The following is a 17,409-nucleotide window of genomic DNA, read 5'->3' on the forward strand; positions in this document are numbered from 1 at the left end:
CGAACGCAGCAGTCGTCCCAGTTCACCGTTAAACCGTTTTATCTTCAGGCCCTCCTTGGGGTTCTATTGAGGCGCAAAAGTATTACTCGAACGTAACGTGAGTTTCAAGATTTTTGGCTCTCAAAGTCTACCCTCGCGTTATTATAATCGAATACTGCGATTTGGTTGGCCTAAAGCAGTGCCAGGGTGCAGCCATATTGAATCCGTCACCACTCTGTTTCGATTTCCGTGGTTTTACGATATTACGTTGGCAACACGGGTACCAGGGAAGCCAAATCATCTAAATCCCAAATCTCGAACCAAAGTCAAAACGTTATGCTTTGTGCTGATATGCTCGGTATCACCATTTTCACCTCTATCCCGCGCTTGTCGCATCTCGCCATGGATTAGTAGGGTTTCTTCTGTTATCGCATTTTGCACGATGGCAACGCGCCATGCACATTATGATGCTCGCTTCAAAATAAAAGCGATTCTGATAAAAGAAGCCAGAAATCCTGCAGCAGCTCAATAGCTAGACATTAACGAATCTACCACACTTGGGTGGCGGATGCAGTGGGAGGTTATTTTTAAATGTGAGCCTGACCGCAAAGGCTTCCGTGGTCCCCATCATGGCTATCACGTCGAACTCGAGAAAGAGGTGGACTTTATAATTAAGCAGCGCAACCGCCTTATGGGAGTCAGCGTCGAGCTGATATGTTGAAAGGCCAGAGAAATTGCTTGGCAGATGAAAATACCCTCAGCAAGCTTTGAAGTACCTCGTGGGTGGGCCCAAAGATTCACGAGGCCGAACGGCTTCTCTCTGCAGTGAACGACTTCGATAAGGCAGAAGTTACCGGCAGACTTTGAAGCAAGCTCTTAGAATTTCAACACTATGTGATTAATCTGCGCCGTTTGTTGAGTATGCCATTGTGGCATATTGGGAACGCTGACCAGACTGCGGTGTACCTGGACATGCTGATGTTTGGAGCCACTGGCAATGAGAAAACCAGACTGACTGTGATGCTGTCATGCCTAGCAGATGGTCACAGGCTGCCATCGTACATTATTTTTGATGTAAGACGCTACCGAAGGAGACGTTCCCAAAGAATGTCATCGTCCGCTGCTAGGAGAAAGAGTGGATGTGGACATCGATAGTGGTTGACTGGATGAAAACCATGTGATGCCGTCGACCAAGCAGACTTCTTCCCCTTGCGTTAATCCTGGTGTTCAATTCCTTTCGCGGACACCTGACTGCAGAGGTGAAGAAGAAGCTGGCAGACTGCAAAACATACCTTGTCGTATAATGCTCCGGCCTTTGGACGTCTACCTCAATAAACCGTTCAAGGACAAGGTGTGGAAGCTCTACACTGTTAAAATAGGCTACCGAGGTTTTTCTGGGGGGCTGTTCGCCTTTGAGTTGCATTATGTGATGTTTTTATTCTTTATATAGTCAGCCGTGAAGATAATCATGAGGTGGCGACATGACAATCATTTCCTGCTTTCTGTGAGCGTATGTTGCCTTTAGGTTGCGTTCAGATACATCTCTCGGTAACAATCGCCGTTTAACCTGCTCAGGGGCAACCACCCAGACGGCCACTGACGTCCGACGGACAGCCGAACTCGGCCGCAACTCGGCGGCCGATTTCGGACGTCCGCCGGAATTCCGGCGTACGTACGAAAGCGGATGGTCGAATCCGTTCGCCCAGCGGACAGCCGCCGTACGTCCGCCACTGGATTTGCTTTTACACAGCTATGATATAGTTTGTAGCCGTCGTGCTCGTCTGAACTGCGTATAAATCAGTAATGCCGTCAAGTCTGCATTATATGATGCCAGAGCGAATCGATGCGATAGAAAGCGTTTCCATTAAACAGTTTTTTTTATTTTCCGCATGTTTCATCGTTGAATTCTTCCATCAAAAATTTTTGATTAAAAGTTAAATGACCATTAAACGTTTTTCTATCATGATGCTTCGGTGAAATTTTAATCAGCGGCTGAACAGACGCAGCAAGCAGCAAGCTCAAAAAGAACGAAACCGAACCTATCCTCAAAAAAATCTGAAATGAGCCAATCCAATCCACCTGACAAGTTGACGTTTAGTTATAGTATAGTGCCTAGAATATACTGGCTAGTGTGACGAGCGCCCGCGCTTCCCTATGAGCTAGGATGGCGCTATTTGCAATGAAAGTCAATCGTTAGCGGCAGAGGGCGCTGCTTGTCAAGAGGGTGCCACCTGAGCAGACGACGCAGTTTTCTCTCTTCAGAATACGGCAATCTGTTGGTGTTGTGCGTGCGTGTTAAACCTGCTTCTGCGCCTCTTTTGCTTTCACGAAGGTGCAGTAGTTTATTTACGGAGTAGGTGTTTGCTCATGCGAGTCGTTCCGCACTTCTACCTGCTCGGCGACGATTGCATCGGTTTTTTTTTTTCCTCGTTTTGTGCGCGCGTTCTGTGCTCGCCTGTATCCCTTCTTTTTTTACTGTGTCGCCAGTGGTGAAGCGCGGTTCCCGATTGTTGTTTCCCCAGTGCCTCTAACTAAACTGCAGAGAAAAATGCCAAAGAGAAAGCGGTGGTGCACAGAGAAGACTTTCTTTTTTGGCAAATGGGGCTACCGCTAGAACAAGGAGCGTACGTATTACTGCGCTATCTGATGCTACGTAAGTACGCATTCTGTACAATGGGAACGAAGCATCGATAGAAATGACTGAAGGTAAACGGCAACTGCTTTTGTTGGCGAGAAACATTTTTAGAGCATGCACTTATATTCACAAGGATGCAAACCTGGGCGAGTCGGTAACGGTGCTCCATGGCAGTGTGTAGCGCAAAGAGTGTACACAGGCGCTACAGACAGCACCTGTGTTGTGTACCTTTTCTGTGTCCCTCGATTGTCATTTTGCGCTACACATATGTCATATGGATGCAGTTATATATTAGGCGCATGTTTCACCGTAAGCGCGGCATTACCAACGAGCTTCATCGCGATTAACCGGCCGCGTCTCGTGCATATTGCGTATCTGAGAAAAAAAAAAAAAAAAAAAACTTCGTCAGCTTCTTCATTCAAAAGATGGTGACTTCGGCAAAACCTTGTGCAATCGCAGGCCGCGATGTACCTTAATTAGCCGCTGTAAGTAAAGGTTCCTCGTTTGTGTTCTGCTGTTTTTTTTTTTTTTCTTTTTATTCAAATACCTCACGGGCTCCGATTGGAGTAATATGTGAGGGGGGTTACATAACTGGGGTGTGAAACAGAAGCATGTAGAAGATGGTTATTTTAACATCGTTATTTTCAAACCGTTAACATTATACCCTCCACACCTTGTGCCCAAGACGGCACCAAAAAGGAAGGAAAGAAACATATGCGAGCAGCAACCACCTCGTAAACGCCATAAGCGGGGCGCAGGGACTGGACCCGGCGATTCGGGCTCGGAAATCAACGAGGGCTCCTGTTTTCTCGAAGCTGGCTTTCAAGACTGCAACGACTCCTCCGGCTCCAGTGAAGCGGGCATTGTGGGTGAACAGAGTGGCAGCCAGGCTACACTGCAGACACCTAACCACCACGGAGGCCGTCATTCGTTTGAGGACATTCTCATTCCGGTTACATGGATGCGGATACCTTCCGTGGATAACAGCCTAGCTTATGCTTAAGACCCAATAACTTTGAAAAGATGAAGGTTGACCTTGCATTCCAACTTTTTGGAGATGAGGTTATTAAAGGACTTTTTTTGCAATGGCGGCATGTGGAGACTATATACACTCGGGTGCAACCAACAGAAGACTTCGTCACGCTAATCAATCGCCTGATACGAGTAATGACCTCCAGGATAACCAAGCGTGCACTTAAGCCGGGTAGCCCAGACATGCGTTTCTTGGAAGACTTTTTAGGATATCTGGACAAGTGGGAAGAACATGCCAGCATTGCCTTCCACTCGCATTGTCACCTTTGATTAAACATGCTGCCTTCGTTCTATTAAACCGAATCTGTGTTTCGTGACTTGTATTCTTTGAGTTTGAATTCCTCCAAACGCGAAAGCTCTCATGTGCGTTTACCGGGTTAGCGTGTGGCTCCCGTACCGATTGAGCTTTCAAGTTCGAGCAATCTGCACAAAGCAATTCGATATTAACATTAGCATGTTAAAACGTTATATCAATCCTAAGCTCCTGAAAGAGCTCTAAAACAAAGTATTAAACGTGAGCCAAAGCAACGCGCAGCTCCCTTTCCAACTCTCAGCAGCGCGGCGCAATGTGCGCGAGAAACCGGCTCGCACCCTCTCGCACCACAGCGCCGCTATGCGGCCGCCGGCGGCTTTCATTGCTCTCCGAGCCATCCCAGCCGGCGCGCTCGACACACTAGCCAGTATATTCTAGGCACTATAGTTTAGTCATGGAAGATGGCTTCACGTTTCCGTGTTCTGCATTTTCTGCGCAGTTACTAATACCTACGGCTGTAATGCACTGCTAGCATTGTTTTTGCTGTGGCTTGGTGCGGCTGGCACACTTTGTTCACCCGCCGATTCCAAAGTAAGTATTTCACCGAACTTTTGTTTCTTTAGTGGAACTTTTCGATGCACCGATAGTGGTGAGCTTTAGGGCAGCCGAACGGTCGAGTGTTTTAGGCGAGACTGACAGGATGGCTCCGCGCCGACTAACTAAAGTGCAGCCTCAAGTCTGAGGGCCATCTTTCTCGGCATTACTGGACGCTGCGCCAGTAAGCCGCGCTACTTCTCTGTCTCTGATAAAGGAGTGCCTGCCCGAGCTTTAAAGGAGTTAATTTGTTAACCATGCGCAACGTGCTGAGTTGTAAAAACTATACGAGAAAACTTTTGCACTCCTCGAGCCTATCGTGCGACATGCCTACACTTGTGAAAACGTCGCGAGTTTTTTTTTTTTTTTTTCTCTTTTTCTTTCTTTTTTTTTTTTTTTTTTTTTTTATGGACAGCCGCTGATCTTTCTCTCTCGAGCTTTACGGCAACTACAGTTTCTAGAAGGAACGGCTGTAGCTACTAAATAACTAAAGGTTTAGTACTGTCCTTCAGCTTTGACAAACCAGGACAGCACCTTGCGCATGTTGGTTATGCATGTGGGTCCGAACCGCGCAGAACAACCGGACAAGGAGATGAAAGAAAAAAAAAAAAAGTCAGCACTTGTCTTTTTCTTGACCCGTTGTTCTGCGCGGTTCTGGCAGGAATTTGACATACCGCCGCCGCGATACAGTTGGGCTGTGAGCTCTGGTGCCTGCAACGCCTTCTTTTATGCAAAACAGGCATACTGGGAGGCCATGCAAGCCGCGGGCTCAAAAAAAAAAAAAAAACAAAAAACAAACGAGCAAAAGTGAGATGAAAACAAAATTGTTGTTGCTTTGTCCTTACAGATATTCAAAGGCTCCTCAGAACTTCATTGCATTATTGACAGCGAGATAATGCCAAAGCTACACTAGAGCCATGCAGCACCTTATAGTGCATGATACTGAGCTTATGTCTCGCACTGAAAGCTCTTACCATGTTCTTAGATTATCATATTAAAGTAGCTTTAAACCCATGCTTGTTAATACAGTGATAGCCATAAATTGAATCTAGGGCATCATGCTCACATACAAGGCTTCTGATAACCGCTGGTCACATGATGTGGGCTATAGCAGAAACCTGTACCTGGTCATCTTACAAGCATTTGTGCAATTGATGCTTTTAATGTGTTGTAAAAGTTTTTGTGTTCTGTTTCTGTATGGGAATGCTTTCCTTATTGAAGGCTAACATTTGGCTTGCTACAGCAAAACCTCTACCTAGTCATCCTAAAAACAGCACCGCAGTTGGTGCTTTTAGTGTGTTGTAAAAGTATTTGTGTTCTGCTTCTGTATGGCAATGCTTTTCTCGTTGAAGACTAGCATGAGGCTTCCAAAAATTTTTCAGATGCCATTTGCTGTAGCCGATTTCGTAAGCCAACAGGAAGCAGCACTGTGAACATGGAAAACTGTCATCCACGGGGGAAAAACAGCAACATCCCTTTGCATTCTCATTTCTTTGGTATGGCTAAAAGTGAGTATAGTATCATTATCTATATTATTAATATTGAATCATGATTGTCAGTGTTGAAGTTGTTTGAGCGTGATGATTTTAAACACACAGGACATCCCTTGTTTACATGTAGGATGTAGAACTGGTTTCAACAAACTTTATGCAGCAAATTCTTTTTACATTGTCCACCATGTTACTTTTTGTCATTGTCCGTTGAAGTAAATAACCAGTATTTTACGTTTACACAGTCGTCCACTCTTAGCTTGAATGGGAATGTGTGGCATGCAGTTTGCAAAATAGCAATGCATCCGTCACAGCCATGCATCAAGGCTAAGTGGCTTGTGCGTAGAGGGACTAGCCGCTCCAGCTTCACGTCATCTGCCTCTTTGCTCCGGTGTGCAGACGTGCATTGAGGCAAAGTGGTTTATGTGTAGAGAAACCAGGAGCTTCTTTGTCACATCTGGCTGTTTGTTACGGTGTGCAGATGCACATCGAGGCAAAATGGCTGATGTGTAGAGGGACCAGGAGCTGCTGCTTAACGTTCTTCGCCTCTTTACTACAGTGCACAGCCGTGCATTGGTGCTAAGTGGCTTGTGCATGGAGGGCCCAGGAGCTGCAGCTTCACGTCTGCCTCTTCGCTCAGGTACGCAGGTGCGTATTGAGGCAAAATGGCTTATGCATAGAGGGACCAGGAGCTGCTGTGTGGCGTAGTCTGTATATTTGCTATGGTGCGTATTGAAGTACAGTGGGGGGGCTCATGTGTAAAGGTACCATGAGCTGCTGCGTCATGTCGTCTGCCTCTTTACTATGGTGCGCAGGCATGCATCAAGGCAAAGTGGCTTATGCATAGAAGGACCAGGAACTGTTGCTTCACATCTGCTATGATGCGCAGCTGCGTATTGTGGGTGGTGGTGGAAAACATTGCCATCAGATACAAATACAGGAGGTTACTCACTAGCTGACCCTGAGGGGGCCTGTCCTGACAAAAACAAGGGGTCCCTAGTTTGGGACCCCAGTGGTGGTAGAGGGACTAGAGGCTGGTACTTCACGCTGTCTGCCTCTTCGCTACGGTGTGCAGCTGTGATGGATGCAGTGGCATCTCAAAAAGTGCATGCCACGCACTCGCATGTTCAGCCTGAGTGGACGACTGTGTACCTGCTATAGCTTTGTTATTCATAGAATAAACCTAGGCCAAGTTGGATAAATTATAGCTCACCTCATATGTGGTCAGCAAAGAAAAGCCACTCCAGAAAATCTGATGCATTTACTGTCATAGGATTCTTATTCATATACATGCTACTGACAAGTCAGATTCTTCACCCTCAGAAATGCCAGAAAAATAACCAAGGGTGCGTCTGCAATAGTCTAGCTTGCTCTTTCTCTGCAGACTTGAGTCAGATGTGTGTTCCATTGCTGTGGGTGGGACAGGTGTGAATCTTTGATTTTAAGCTTGCAACAAGTATGTTATTGTAGTTTAAAGGCAAAACGGTACTAATAATCGCAGCCCCCCGTGGCCTTTATCCCCTTTTAATAGTGTTGCTAGACACTGAATTATTAGTTTACTCTGCACTGTTTCTGTCTAGTTAATGTGCGGAGATGTACATATATTTATATGACTTGGAGTTGTCGACTTTGCACTTAGAAACATTGTAGCGTTATCTGGTGTGTTGCTTTCATTTCTTTAATGATTTCTGTAAGGGATCGGTGGGTATGCTAGGCACCATTATTAGTCTGCTCTTTTTGGGTCACCTGTTCAATGCCCAGCTGCGGCCGTCTCCCACTTGCCCTCGGACAGGAGGCGGAGAGACGCGCACAGAGAGGCAGCTACAGCAGCTACAGTGCTTAACAGAAACGTAGGCAGAGAGGGAAAGAAGTCCCCTCTTCCGAGGACTTTGCTGTCGCACTCGAAGACGCGGGGACAGGCAGTTTGTTCTCGTTGCTGTGTCATGTAGGGGACTCATTTTTATTTAAGGAGCTTTACGAACAGTATACAACTAAGGGGTCCTTAGTACTAAGCGTACTAAGGGGTCCTTAGTACGCTGACTGGACCCATCACCCGGAGGCAGCACAGCTTTGAAACGAGCACCTCTTTTGGAAGAACTGCTTATCGTTCAAAGAAAAAACACTGTCAGGTTGAAGGGTGCAAGGCCCGCTTCCTTGTTGGGGAGCCCATAAAAGTGACAATTATTCAGTGCAGGCGCGCTGAGTGGGGTCTCGTTGAGGATTCCAACCCTGGATGTCAACAATGGTGGGAGATGGCGGCGTTGAAAAAGGGCAAGTGTGTAACAGTGACAGTATGATGCGGAGCGGGAGGATGTGGGTTGGCTCTTCTGATGTGGTCCGCAATGGTGCTGACTCGGACGCCAATAATTGCAATAATTGCCCTGTAAAAGGAGCCGCCAAGGATGCAAGCTTTGGGCAATGGTTGCGCACGTGGGACACCGTTTTGATGGGTTCTAATTTTTTCTTTTTTTCCTAGGGGAGAGAGTTTGGCATGTGACCTAGTGAGGCAATCATTTCGAAGTCCATTCTCTAAATTCTGTTTGTTGTGAAACGAATTTGTTGTCCCTTTTGCATTGCTTGTATTAGGGAGAGGGTGAAGAACTTATGAAAGTGGAAAGACATGCCAAAATGTTCGTTAGCCAGTCATGTGTGAGTTCGTTGTCATTGGGGATGAGAAATGTGGGCGGAGTCCCGAAGTTAATGAAACGGCCCCGCGGCCTGGAGAACTCGTTCTGAGCTAAATTTTGATCTCTTTCCTCTTTGACATAGATCATGGTCATTGTTTCACCTGTTGTAAATACGTACATTCATGTATAAAATTTTCAGTTCATCTTCCTCTCCGTGTGCAAGTTGTTGTGGCCAGATGCAGAAAATTCACTATTTTCATTTCTATATAATGTGCCTTTCTGAAGATGGTGAGCTCTTTTGTCCAATCCTGTAAGAAAGCAGCAAAGTGCTCCCAAATCTTCCACAAAACTGTGTGATATCTTTAATACTAACTGCGGCTTGGTGTCACTCAAAACATGTAGTTGAGGTAGATTTCTTCCCCCCCCCCCCCCTCTTTTTGTTCGTTCAAATGAGGACCAGCGGACACTAACTCTTGCTTTTGTAATGCCCTAGGCCCCGCCTTAAGGCAGTACTCCAATGTCAATACCATTTTTATAGCTATGGCTGCCCAACAGCACTAATGTCTTTTATACACTTCTTTTACTAATCTCTTACCCAAGTGGTGGCTTACTGCGGGGGTGAAAGTCTCTGGACAGTATGTGTAGATTTTGGACTAGGATCGCGATGTAAACGAATTGTGACCTTATTTCTCTTGCACACATGAAAGAACTAACGTTCAACTTTCACATCGACAAGTATGGTCAGAGTTTCCTGGTCGATGTGAAAGTTATGTGCTTTGATTGCAGTTTGTGTAGTCCACACACTTGTCCCCGATATTACATAGGGGCAAATTAGGCGCCTTTACAGGGGCAGTTTCTTTGGCGCCCACTACCTTCCCCATAAATAAGCTACAGTGTTTCTTGTGAACAGCTGGCTGCATTTATAAATACCATTACTTTTTTTTGTAATTTGTTGTGCGTAGTTGAGAAATCCATGACATACATGCACAGCTGGTTGCCAGAATTGTGCAGCCATATTTCAGTAACTAACATCCATGCTGCATGCTGCCGGTAATACATCAGGAGCTTGTGGTTGTCAGCTTTTTGTGTTTTGTGTGACTATAAGCCTTGCTATTGTAATGTCACATATAGCGCTGTGGGTAAACAAATAACTTTACTTTTAACTTTACTTTTAACTCTTGTAGAAGCATGAACACTGTGCAATTACTGCGGCGGGCTATGCTTCCACATTGGGCTTTAGCCACATGTCAAATGTCTATCTTTATTCTGCTGCAGCAGCTTGCATGTTATCAGATAAGTTACTTCGTCGCAGCTGCTCTAAGGAGACGCTTTCTAGACGCTTGTAGCCTAGATGTTGATGTCGATATACCCCCGACACGCCCAGGGAATGTCTTCGGTAGAGGGCACATGGAAACCAGCGAAATGTGCAGTTTACAGAACAAAAAGGTAACAATTTTAAATGATGTTATTATTGATCACTTCTTTTCAGAGCAGGAACAATGACTTTAGAAATCTGCCTGTTAAACCGCTCAAAATGCAGGTTTCTGCCGCCAATGCATACCTGTGTAATACTGCAATGCTCTGGCTGTGCTTTATGTTCATATACAGCATCCTTTATGCTTAGTTTCTCTGCATGTGCACTCCATGTCTTGGGCATTGCTGAGGGCGCATAGCAGCAAGCATAACATGCCATGTTTGGTCAGAGTGGCATGTTCAAAAAGACAACATAAAAACATTAAAATACTGAATGCCAGGTTCTGGTCAAACTACGTTTGTATCTTTTGTTATTCTGCATGGGTTTTGCTGCAGTTATATGACCTTTCTATATAGTATGTGACAGTTCTGAATGGAGATGCATGCGTACAGTGCCACCTGGAAAAAGCAATTGAGAGAAACTGGCAGTTGCCCTTGGAGATGTGTAATCAAAGTTCAGCACAGATAACTTGAATTTCATTTTCCCTTCTATTGCAGGAGGAGCCCAGCCTGCTCTTTCCATCTTAGGCCTGAAAGACCAGCAACAGCTGATCGAGCAAATGCTCAGGATAGTAACTGCTCTTGGAATCCCGGCCTGCGGAGGCCGCCCACAGAGAACTCGATCATCTCCTCGCTAATTCCGAAATATTAGGTTTCAATAAATACCTTTTCCTCCACCACCTCTCCAAGGGAAGAGCTGTCGCGGCCAAGGATAATTAAAAAAAAATTATTCAAGCAGATTCTTAATACTCCAGTTGGCCTGCATTTTACCATGCCATTCCTTAACCGATATTTTTTTAGTGTAGACTATTTATGCATGCAGTTTTTGCAATATAGCCAAAAAAAAAATGCTTTTTTTACAACCTCGCATGCTGGTATGCCTATGCACTTAGCATGTTTTCAGGAATGGCGCATTTGTGTAAAGCTCAGCTAGCATATGTGCCTCTTTGATGGAAGTTTTAATTGCACACTACTGTTCAGTGCTTTGTGTGTGAAAGTAAAGCAGACAACAGGAAACTTGAACCTGTTGCATATTCTATTGTCTGCTTTACTCTCACGACAAAGGCATTGAGCACTAGTATGTGACTGAAATTTCCATCGCACATGCTTGCTGAGCTTTACACGAATGTTATTGGCAAGTTTTTACACCAATAGCGGGCCCTGCAAGCATGTTCCGGGAAACGTCCAAATGTCCGCCTCCGGCTGCCCGTCGGACGTCCGTGGGACGCGATCCGGATCCACGAACGATAGTCCGACGGACGTCCGCTGTACGTATATCGAACATAACCGGACTTTCGTCGGATGTCCGAAAAAGGACGTCCGTCGGACGTCTATGGCCGTCTGGGCAGTGAGGAGAAAAGTTGCGGGACCCTACCGTTGAGGAGACGGAATACTGCAGCCGCGTAACAAGCAGCCCGCTTCCTCTTCTTCGTACGTGCGATGCGCACTGAACGAGTGGCGCTCCACTCTTCTGCTAGTGCTTTGATTGTTCTACATCGCACACCTGTTTCTCCTTCTTCACACACCTGGCAAACTTCTTTTCGTTACCGGAACATTTCGCCAGTCTCAGGGGAGCGGCACGCGTGTCATCTCATAGATATGCCCTTCATTGCGCATGCGCGGTGGAAAATTGAGCTGTTGTGCCGCAGCGGGGGATTTAAGACATGAAACAGCCACTGGCTTGCAAAGGCATATATATAAGTTGAGAATTGCGGCGAGTCCTAAGTGCTCTACCATTGATGAGGCAACAACGCTTACTGCGAGCGCTCACTACGCTCGCCTGCCAGCCGAATAGCCATCCTGCCGACATTTTTCGCCATGAAGAAGCGGCACTTAGGAAAAATGAAACTGCGAGACCTCAACAAGCGAAGAGCGAGAAGAAAGAGAGACTTGAAAGCGACAAAGCAAGGCGGCGGAGAAGAGGCGACCAGAACAACAACAGAGAAACGATTAGGTCTCATCCTAGAGTACCACTGTTCTCTCTTTTTATATCCTAGCTTAGTTGAGTTAAGCCACTGCCAATGTTTTCACTGTCTTCATCTTATTCGTCGTCCGTGCGCGTCTTGGAATCAGGTGCGTCATCCCAGAGGAATTCATTCGGGCTTTAATCATTGGTTAAAAAAAAAAGAAGTGTCTAAAGATATGTCCGATGTACCCATTCGTTTCTCGTAAAGATATGGCGGACGTCGATATACAGGCTCATGGCTATATGCACGTCTAACGCGTATGTCCACATTCCGCTTGCTACGCTATGATATCCAGCTAGCCGCGACTCTCAAAGAGATGCTACGAAGAGTTTGCCCTTTGTGACATACATCACAGTCTTCACTCAGGATTGTGTACGGCAAGTGTTCCTTGTCACGCACATAGCTGCAGGCGATGCGACCTCCTGCATCAGCTCCACCAGCTGGTACCGAGACACGCACGTTCACGAGCAGTTACCGCTTCGAACTAAACTGTCACCTCGATCTGCCCGTAATGCAAGCGAGCTATTTCTAGCATTTACGCTGTCCAATGGCGTCGCAAGGGTCCCTCGCACCCGGTGCAGAGGTGTGGCCCCCTCTCCCCACCCTGGTTGTGCGCATTGAGAAGATGAGAGGGATTAGACTATGGAGAAAGAAAAAGCAGCCCGGCTCGAGGTATCGACTAACTGCCGACGATGCGGCGCTCGTTCCAAAAGCCAGACCAGACGCACCGCAACTGAATACGGGTGGCCGGCATTGTTTTCCCACGCCTCATGGCTTGAGATGGGAAGGCTCGGAAAGAAACAAGAAATTTTAGAAAAAAACATTCTTTTTCTCGTTTTTTTTTTTTTCTGAGGCATGGAAAACGGAAAAAAAAAACAAAGTATATTTTCCTTAAAGAAACATGAAAATTTGTGCTAATTGAAACAAAATTTTAGGAAACCAAAAGTACAGGTAATTTGGACTAGTGGAGTCTCTCCTGGGATTATGCTGGGATGAAAAGAGATGTTGCAAAATTGTACAAAATGTTTTCCTCTTATTTTCTTGAATCTCGAACACATGTAAGATATGGTTTATTGTTAGTTCATATCCACACTCTTTACATATTGGTTTGTCCTCTTTCATAAGTATGAATTAAGCTGTGTGTCAGGTGTGTCTTTTGTGAAGATGACCTAAAATGTACTGCATGATGTGTTTTTGATGACTGCACGTTTTTCATTCCTCGATGACAGGTTTGACAAAGTTTAGTTTGTTGTTTATTTCAATGTTTCAAAAATCCTGCCATTTCACTCTTAATTTTCTTTTTACAAGCTTCTTGGTATTTTCATGCAGCATATTCACCCTTTGTAATTTAGCGTTGTGGTAAGATAACCTGGTTACTTTTCATCACCTTTCAAGACAGCTGTCCCACTTTCATAAAGTGTAGGGCTTCTGACGACAGGAACTCCTTGGAAGTCTTAGAAATAAACGAGACCCACAATCATGAGCTACCTAAGGTATGCATATATATATATATATATATGTCCATAGCTCAGTGGAATGGCGTCAGCAAGCTGTTAGAACAGGTCTTGTGGTAACAGCAACCATTGTCTGAGGTGGTCTTTTAATGGGCATTGAAGTGCCATGTAACTGCAGGTACTGACAGAACTCTTGATTATACTATGTGATGATGCCGCCCTTGCATGCATATAGGTATACATTTCAGAACCTGCAGTGCACCACTTGACCATTTGCCACCAATGTTTGTGTGAAAATGCCTTTTTCATGCATGTTAACCACCATGATTAACAGATGGACCCTGTGCACAAGCCAGAAGTACCATGAGCCAACTGTCACGAGGCCACACGACATGGCAGGAGCTGTTAACTCAAGCTTACAAAGTTATATTTTGAAATATGTTCCGGGACGTTTCAGCTTCGAGTTAGAAAGGTTACTCCTAGGCCATGGAGGCATGTTTGTACTGTTTGGTTAACGCGAGACTTACAGAGGTCTATGCCAGGTTGTCTGTCACATAACAGGGCAGCCTACGACCATATGGTAATGAGTATGTGTGAGATAACAGGGACATGAATTAAGGAATTAGTGATTACGTTTGGAACAAAGGGCATCTAAATGAATGGGAATCCACGGTGGGATTTGCAGACAAGAGCCATTAACGCTGATGCATCATACCCTTACAGGTGGAGATTAGGTGCCTAATTTTTTGTCTGCTCAAGGCTTGTAATTTTGTTCCTTCTTCCGGGTGAGCAAGATGTGAAAATGATAGCATCGAGAATGCCCGAGACCATCGTTAACAAGGATGCTGATCTGAACAGCGTAAAAAAATTTCATAAAAGATGGGTGACTAGTAATGCTGGCAACCTTTGAAGCTAAGTGGAAAGGAATGAAATTGAAATACAATGAATGCAGAGATATGTTGCGAGGCGACCAGTCTGTGGTGTGCGGCATCTGTCTCTGTTAGTTTCATCAAGTGATTGGCCAAAGCAGATGGAGCTTGTGCTTTTTTTTGTGTGTGAGAAGTGCAGTGTAGTAGCATAGGTGCAACCTTGCCCATTAACAATTGGAGTGCAGTAGGTGCATTGTTTTGTTTTTGTAAGATGTTCATTGTTTCCATGCAAACATTGAAAAATTACTTCCTGGAGAATGCTTACTGAAATGTGAATATAATGTGCAATAAAACTAGTTTTTTTTTTGCTATTTACCTTTTCTTGTATACATTAGTTTTGTGAAGGAAACCACAGGCTAGAAGGAAATGTAATGGCATGCATTTTGCTACTTGACCCCGTTGTGCTGGCTCAGTAGTTATAGTGCTTGGCTGCTGAACCCATGGATGCAGATTTGATTCCAGCCACAGCAGAGGCATTTCAATAGAGGCAAAACAATAGGCTGTCATGCACTGTGCGGTGTCAGTGCATGTTAAAGAACCCTACTTGGTCGAAATTATACCGGAGCCCTCAACTGTTGCGTTTCGCATAGTTGTTTTAGGATGCTAAGCTAGATATTATATATCACATCATACTCTGAATAAAATGCTATTCATGGTCAGTTAATCATACACAAATGACCAATTTTTTCTGCATGGAAAAGCAGCTGTTGTACAATTTTATTTTAGCCTTCATGAAAAATATTACACTGGCTCCACATGCTTTCTGTCGACCCTTGATATGTGTCACAATCACACACCCGATTATGTACTTATCTAAGGGCACCTGTGCATGCATGAAGGGGACCATTACTTTCCATTTGTCAGAACTGAAATGCATGATCCACATCATTCCTGTAATTCAACTGCCTGCTATTTGAACTGTCTAGCCTTGATGCAAGTTTCAAAGAACTGCAATTAGCAAATTAATCCAAGTAGGAAACCATGCTAAGAACTGCTTTAGTTTCATCTTCAACAACTGTTTGAGAACTACAATTAGCCAAATGTTGCACAACATAGATGAGAGGTTACAAAATATAAAAAACAGTATCCTAACAGTGGCATGTAGGGTTTCAAATCCTAAAGTGACATATGTAGCTATGAAGAATACTGTAGTGAAGAGGTCTAGATTAATTTGACTGCCTGGGCTTTGTACTTTGCATTGACATCTCACAGGAAACAAATGTGTTTGCATTTCGCCCCCCCCCCCCCCCGCAAAGTGCGGCTGCCATCACGGGGATTAAATATCATGACCTTGGGGCAATTGTAGCTGAATGCGTTGCTGAGATGTCAGTGTGTACGTGCATGCTATACACATCAACTTTTCCAGCATTACAGCTGTCACATGCATGGCAGATATTCATGTTCAGCTTTGGACTGAGAAGTTTAAAAGTGTGCCATTTGTGTTTGTCTAGCACCAAAAAGTAAAAGAAACTAAGGAAAAAACTTAAAAAAAAGAATAATATATTGAAAAAGCACAAGTCATTAACACATAACCCATATTCGTTTCTTTATGAATGATGAAGTGGCCTTCAACAATAGTACAAAGCCTGAACATTAAGGAAGATGCTGTGCCAGGCAGCTAATATTTCACAGAAACCTGACCCATTTCACCTGTAGTAATGCGTATCTCGTCAGTGCGGGCTGGGCACTCAAAACAAAACATGCAAAAACTATCATGTACATTCCCAACAACTTTGTGCAAGGCTAGGTTAAAGTATTGCCATTTAATTTTTTTTTTCGAAGCTTCAAAACGCACTAATGTAGACAACATGCATGTACTGTGTAGAAACACCACATTTTCCGAGTTTCGAGCTGTGTAGTGCAGTCTGATAACAAATTGTTGATAACTTATTGTTGTCTAACTGTTGCACAAACGTGTGAATCTCTTTACGTGATGTTTTTGGACTTACCACCGCACCTAATAAATGCTGGCGTACACTTGCAACATCGGCGATTATAAATGGATACGCTGATGTCGGACACCTGCACACGCATCACACCATCACGACACTCTTGTAGTCTCACACAGCACTTTCGTAGGACGTAGTACGGATATCACAGCATCTCGCGGAAAGCACAAACCGGCACATATGGGTGACGTAGTCTTATTTGTATGAAAAAGAACTGAACAAGGGTAAATGGGGTACACCTCAGTTCGCAGATGAGCCAACGTTTCGACAAGTGGACTTGTCTTTGTCTGGGCATAGCGATCATCACTGGCAGGGGTTTAAAAGTGCTTTTGCTTCCGAAGAAGAAAAGATGGGAGGGGAAAGTGGGTGTGAAGGAGTGGGGAGGAGAGTATGGGTGAGAAGAAAGTGGGTCATGAAGTGAAAAAAAAAATTTCAGTATGTACTTATCAGCCATGGAACCAGGGATTCTGTGGCCTTCAAAAGAAGTAAAGGCGGCAGTACCAGGAAAAACTACAAAGCTGGTTTGGTGCACATACACCTTACAAAGGGACAGGCATGGAGGAAGAAAAAAACTAGGAGGGAGCGCCGCGGCGGAAAAGTGAAGCCTAGTCATAAAAAATATAATGGAAAGAATCATGGGAAATTAGCCGTCACGTAATACGGCAAGCGGTAGCCGGCAGCTGGTTTCGGGCGGTTGCGGTTTTGTACGCTTCACTCTGAAGGAATGCCTTCGCGTGGTCTTCGCTACGCGACGCCTGCACTAGAAACCCGAGGCGCGCGCTGCGATGGATGGAACTTTGGACTTTTAGACGGGCTGATCCCGTGGGGGCTGCCGCTAGTGCACCCGTGTATTTCGCGAAGTATGGCTGGGTCCCCTCAGTTGCGCAATATGAAATGCTTGCGGGGCTCGGCGCACAAAGACGAAGCACGCGAGAACAAGAAGGACGAGGGAACGAAGCGTTGATCATCTTTTCGTCCTGTCATCCGTTGTGTTCTTGTGCTCTGTCTCTGTGCGCTGAGTCCCGCA

The 17,409-nt window shown here is 45.1% G+C and overlaps 1 long non-coding RNA gene across 3 annotated transcripts; it reads left to right on the top strand.

The window, feature by feature from the left end:
• Positions 1-3,361: 3,361 nt before the first annotated feature.
• Positions 3,362-11,652, top strand: LOC146205308 (uncharacterized). Of its 3 annotated transcripts, none has more exons than XR_014704166.1 (3): positions 3,362-4,490; positions 5,876-6,001; positions 6,465-8,102. It is a non-coding gene; the product is annotated as an uncharacterized LOC146205308 (long non-coding RNA). The 3 variants fall into 3 exon arrangements; XR_014704168.1 differs by having other exon boundaries at positions 6,543-8,101; XR_014704167.1 differs by lacking the exon at positions 6,465-8,102 and adding an exon at positions 10,582-11,652 and having other exon boundaries at positions 3,365-4,490.
• Positions 11,653-17,409: the final 5,757 nt, after the last annotated feature.

Source organism: Amblyomma maculatum, chromosome 1 (genome assembly GCF_055883805.1).
Source record: "Amblyomma maculatum isolate TAMU_Amacu chromosome 1, ASM5588380v1, whole genome shotgun sequence".
Lineage (NCBI taxonomy): Eukaryota > Metazoa > Arthropoda > Arachnida > Ixodida > Ixodidae > Amblyomma > Amblyomma maculatum.